The following is a 6656-nucleotide window of genomic DNA, read 5'->3' on the forward strand; positions in this document are numbered from 1 at the left end:
CTGAATCCGGCTTGAACCTCTGGAAGTTCTCTGTCAATATACTGCTGCAAACATTTCTGAATTATCTTCAGTAATATCTTACTTGCATGTGATATTAGTGATATTGTTCTATAATTTCTACATTCTGTGGGATCACCTTTCTTTGGAATGGGCACAAATATGGATCTCTTCCAGTCAGTTGGCATATGTTGTAGGTGCACTTTAAAATTTGTTGGGCTAATTAAGTGAATGAATAAAAGAGTGATCAAGTTTCCATATTTCTGTTATGCCTTTAGGAACTCTGGTTGTGTAGTTGTTAAAGTATTATCTCCTAACCAAAACATAACCAGTTTGAACTCACTAGTTGCTCCAAGAGAGATCAATCAGTCTGCTTCAGTAAAGATATATGGCCTTTGAAACCCAATGAGGCAGTTCTACTCTGTCACTATGAATTGGAATCACTCTGATGGCAATGAGTTTGGTTTTAGTTTGATGGACTGAGTTATGTCACCCCAAAATATGTGTTGGAAACCTAAGCCCTGTATTTGTGCATGAAGTAGTATAATCACCTCTCAAAATGCAATCAAATGTTATATTGATGAGGCATACCAATGTAAGGTGTGTCTTAAACTTAATTACTTCTAAATTACAAACAGATAGTATTAGACACTGAAGTAAGCACAAATAAAATACAATAGATGCCACATGGAAATCGCCAAGGAACAGGTGAACACTGGGGCTAGAGGAATTGAAAGAGGCAGTCTCTTTCCCTGTACCTAGAAGACTGAAGATGAGTTGATGCTTTTGAGTTGTGGTGTTGGTGAAGGATGTTGAAAGTACCATGGACTGCCAGAAGAACTAATAAACCTATCCTGGAAGAAGTGTAGTCAGAATGCCCCTTGGAAGAAAGAATGGCCAGACTTCGTCTGACTTATTTTGATAATGTTGTCAGAAGGGCCTATTCCCTGGAGAAGGATGTCATGCTTGGCAAAGTGCAAAGTGGAAGGTCAACAAAGAAAAGGACATCCCTCAATGAGATAGATTGATACAATGGCTGCAATGATGTGCTCAAGTTTAGTGAGGATTGTGAGGCTGACACAGGAATGGGCATTGTTTTGTTCTGTCGTACATAGGGTCACTGTGAGTCAGAGCCAACTCGATGGCACTTAACAACAATAACAACAAGCCTCCCAAACTATGAATAAATTAGTTTTTGTTCTTTAAGCAATCACTTGTGGTATTTCTGTTACACAAGCACTAGGAAACTAAGATGATGTTCATCACTCACTGTCTCTGAGATAATGATAAATTATGCTGAATAAGGAATAAATTGTGGATTGTTGCACAGCTCAGCATGAGGACTGTAGATGTCGATGGTGAGGGCATCAACTAAGTCAAGGCATATTTTTTAATCTTAGTTAGGGGTTTGTGGTAGTTATGTTTTTGTGTAAACTTGGCTGGGCCTGGTTTAGTGTCTGGGCAGCTGGTGGTAGTTATTCCCCAAGATAAGACTGGTAATCAACTGCATGGTGGGATCTACCACAAGCAGCTGAGTAACTGCCTTTGGGAGTGTGGTCTGTTTCCCATATATAAGCAGCAGCTTTGGGAATGGTCTCCAGCCTATGGCATGCATGGAACCTGCATGTAGCCATGTCGTTGCTCAGCAGCCTGCTATGCTCTGCCAACCTTGGGACTTACAGTGGACTTAAGTTAATGGCCTGCCATGTGGTTTGGTAACATTGGGACTATGCCTTTTTACTTGTCAACGTTGGGGCTTCTCAGCCTCAGCAGTCAGCAGCTGTCTGAAGAAACATCTCTAGCTCCAGTGGGCTGGGAGCAGGAGGTGGAGCTGGACCCCAAGGTTGAGGGGCTTTCACCCAGCCTCTAGAGCCTGGCACTTTGAACTTGGACTTAAAGCTTCCAAATTGTAAGAATAAACTCCTGTTTGTTAAGGCCACCCCATTTGTGGTATATTTCTGTCAGAGTGGCACTAGGTAACCAGAACATGGTTCTATAAGAAAAGCACTCTAATTCATATATTTTTGTTTATAATCAAGCCCTCCTTAATTAAGCAGAGTAGTTCCATAAAGCAAGTGAAGATAGAGTAATATGACTCTGTGGGTGTCAGATGCTATAGCCAGGTCATGCTCACATCTATATAGCTACTGATACCTGACACTTTTCAGAAGAGCTTCTATATACAGCTTCTGGTCGAGAGGGTGTTGTTGTGGTTGTTAGGTGAGATTGAGTTGGTTCTGACTCATAGTAAGCCTATTTACAACAGAATAAACCACCACCAGATCCTGTGCACATTCACAATCTTTGTTATACTTGAGCCTATCTGCTTGAACAATTTCTCTCAGAAAGGTCAACAAAAGGCTGGTTCCCATGAGGCAGAGGTAAAGGTGTCCCAAATGTCCAATCTACCGTGCCACTCCATCATTTCAGACATTAACTCCTCCTCCTCCTTCTCCCAGTAATTTTCTCCATTTTAGAGTTCTGTATTTCACTGTAACACCTCACAGAACTCACAAACACCCAAGGGATAGTCTCACATAGTAGTGGTGGAGGCTGACAGGCTGGTGAGTCACACGTCCGTGAGTGGGTCTGAAGGATCCTCACAATTCTAGGGGTTTGATGAACCTTGATCAACAGATCAGATGACAGCTGCTGTCCCAAATCCAGGGGTGAGATGAGGATGAGCTAAAACACAGAACCAGAGCAAGAGGAGGGTGAACCCTCCCAGGAGATTCGTAGGTATGCTCTCCAGGAAGCGAAGGGTGGTGATTTGAGTTAAACCCTCCAGCAAGGCAGGACTCAAGATACATTCCACCTGTGTTGCTCCAACAGGGAAAAAAAAAAAAAAAAAATCTAAGTGGATGGCTTTAATAATCAGCAGCTCAAGGCAAATCCCATCACAGAGCCGATTGCCAGTCATTATAGATAATGACTACTATCATCTGCCCAGCCAAATTGATACCTGACCTTACCTATCACACCACCCTAAACAGTCATGGATAATAGGATTTACAATACATCACAGAATGGAGGACAATGGCTAGAAGGGCCACATCAAGCAATTCACTGCACCATACTTGCATCCATTGTGTCAATTCATCTTGTTGAGGGTATTCCCTTTTTTTCTTGATCCATTACTTTAACAAATATAATATCCTTCTGTAATGACTGGTCCTTACTGAAAACACGACCAAAGTATGAGAGACAGCATATGGCCATTCTCATTTCTAAGGAGCATTTTGGCTTGACTTCTTCCAAGACAGATTTGTCCATCCTCTGGCAGTCTATGGTATTTTCCATATTCTTCACTGACACCGCAATTCAAATGCATCAATTCTTCTTTGATCTTCCTTATTCATTGTTCAGGTTTCATATGCATATGAGGCCACTGAAAATAATATAACTTAGGTGAGGCACACCATAGTTTTCAAAGTGATATCTTTGCTTTTAAATATTTTACAGAGGTCTTATCTCAGAGATTTACTCAATGCAGTATGTCATTTGATTTCTTGACTAATGCTTCTATGGACAGTAGTCAAGTAAAATTAAATTTTACTTGCATCCAAGTAAAATGAAATCCCTGGCAACTTCAAACTTTTCTACATTTATTGTGATGGTGCTTATTGGTGCAGTTGTGAAGATTTTTGTTTCCTTTATGTTGAGGTATAACTCATACTGAAGGCTGTAGTCTTTGATCTTCATCAGTAAGTGCTCATGTCTTCTTCACATTCAGCAAGCAAGATTGTGTCATCTCCATATCACAGGTTGTTAATGAGTCTTCCTCCAATCCTGAGGCAACATATGTTAGAAAATCAGTGAGCTGGCCAGTTAGTCATTGAGATAATAATTGAGGAAATCTAATTTACCAGCCAAGACATGGGAAATAACTCCCATGCTTATTAATAAAGCATTTTTTTTTATAAGAGGAATACCCTGTGTAAAGAAAAATAATCTATACTTAAAGATTATTTCACTCAGAGCTGTTATTGTTACTGTGGTTAGCTTCCATTAAGTTGGCCCCCAGCTAATGGTGACCCTGTGCATAACAGAACAAATGCTGCTCAGTCTTATATCATGCCCACACAGCTGAACTTTGTGATCCAAAGGGATTTTACTGATTTGTTTTCAGAGGTAAATCACAAGACATTTAGTCCTTATCCATCTTAGTCTAGAAGCTCTACTGAAGCATGTTCTGCATCACAGCAACACAAAACCCTCCACTGACAAATGGGTAAGTGCATGTGCATGAGATGCACTGGCTGAGAATCAGACCTAGGTTTCCTGCAGAAACTGAGAAATGTGTCTTCGAACCACAAGTGCCAGGGCACCAACACAAACCCATCACAGTTGACTCAACTTGACTCATAGTGACTCTATAAGGCAGTGTAGAACTACTCACAGGATTTCTAAGGCTATAATCTTAGAGAAGCACATGGCTGCATTTTCCTCCTGCAGAGGGGATAGTAGTTTTGTTTTGAACAGTTCACCTTCTGGTTTTCCCTCAAACATTTAACCACTGTGCTCATGTCTCCTTCACTTTCACCAAGCAAGATTGTGTCATCTCCATATCACAGATTATTAATGCATCTTCCTCCAATCCTGATGCAACATATGTTAGAAAATCAGTGAGCTGGCCAGTTAGTCATTGAAATAATAATTGAAAAAATCTAATTTATCACCCAAGACATGGAAAGTAGCTCCCATGATTATTAATAAAGCATATTTTTTATGAGAAAAATAATCTATACTTAAAGATAGTGTAACCACTGTGTAACTGCTATGACACCAGGACTCCTCAATGCCAGGGTAGAGCAGAACAATTATAATATAAATTTATAGGGAAGGGACAGAATACCACAAATTTCTTTGTTTTTTATAACAAAGTCTTAATTTCTCATCATTAATAATAGTATGGAAGCACATAAAACTCTTGGATAAAAGTCTATGGATCTACAACAAATTGAGATAAATTAAGTATTGGCATTTTTATACTCTCATTATTATTCAACAATAACAATAAAAATGAAATTATGGGAATAATGATACTAGTAGTTAAATCTGTGTTTGAGTACATTGTACCTAGTAAGTAGAAATCCACCACTCATTTGTTAGTTTGTCTTACTGTGATTACTTGCATATTGCAGTGAAGTTAGTGGATATAACAATAGTATTTCAAATACCACCAGGGTCACCCATGTTGGACAGATTTCAGTGATGCTTACAGATGAAGACAGAATGAGAAGAAGGCCATCCACTTCTGAAAAATCTGGCCACGGAAAATCTTATGAATAGCAGTGAAACACTGTTGAATATATTATTAGAAAACTATATGAAAAACTGTAAAAGATTGTAAGATATAGTGTTTGAAGATTAGCCTCTCAGATTGGAAGGCACTCAAAATACTACTGAGGAAGAGCTATCTCCTCAAAGTAGAGTTGACCTCAATGTTGCGGATGGAGTAAAGCTTTTAGGACCTTTATTTGCCGGGGGAGCACCACTCAAAATGAGAAGAAATATACATCAATAATCAGAACCTGGACTGTATGAAGTATGAGTCTAGGAAAATTAGACATTGTCAAAAATGAAATGGAATGCATAAAGATCATTCTAGGTATTAGGGAGCTAAAAAGGACTAGTTTTGGCCATTTTGAATAAGCAACCACATGATTTACTATTCTGGGGATGACAAATTGAAAAAGAATGGCATTGCACTCATCATCCAAAAGAACATCCCAAAATCTATCCTGAAACACAGTACTGACAGTGATAGGATAATATTCATATGCCTACAAGTAATTTCACTTAATATAATTTAATGCAATAATTATTTAAATGTACACACAAACTTTGGTGAAAGCCAAAGATGAAGCAATTGAAGATTTTTACCATCTTCTGCAGTCTGAAATTGACCATATATGTAATCAGGTATATTGATCATTAAAGATCATTGGAATGTGAAAGTTGAAAACAAAGAAGAATCACTGGTATCTGGGAAATATTGCCTTGGTGATAGAAATGATGCTAGATATTGCATGATAGAATTTTGCAAGACCAATGACTTATTCACTGCAAATACATTTTTTCAACAACAGGAACAGTGGCTATACATGTTGCCATAGCAGATGGGATATACATAAATCATGTCAACTGCATCTTTGAAAAGAGGCCCTGGAGAAGCTCAATATCTTCAGTCAAAATGAGGTCAGGAGTTGACTGTGGAACCGACTATCAATTGCTTATATGCAAGTTCAAGTAGAACCTGAAGAAAATTAAAATAAGTCAAAGAGAGCCAAAACACAATCTTGATTATATCCCACCTGAATTCAGAAACCATCTGAAGAACAGATTTGACTCAGAGAACACCAATGACTGAAGATGAGTTGTATGTAGGATGACATCAAGAGCATCTTACATGAAGAAAGCAAATAGTTCTTAAAAAGAAAGGAAAGGAAAAAAAATGCAAAAAATGGATGTCAGAGGAGATTCTGAAACTTGCTCTTGAATGGAGAGTTAGCTAAAGTGAATGGAAGAAATACTGGAATAAAAGAACTGAATAGAAGATTTCGTAGGGTAGCTCAAAAAGACAAAGTATTATAATGAAATGTGCAAAGACCTGGAGCTAGAAAACCAAAAGGGAAGAACACTCTTGCTATTTCCCA

This window comes from Orycteropus afer, unplaced genomic scaffold (assembly GCF_000298275.1).
Source record: "Orycteropus afer afer isolate SDZICR_OR568_19922 unplaced genomic scaffold, OryAfe1.0 scaffold00554, whole genome shotgun sequence".
Taxonomy (NCBI): domain Eukaryota; kingdom Metazoa; phylum Chordata; class Mammalia; order Tubulidentata; family Orycteropodidae; genus Orycteropus; species Orycteropus afer.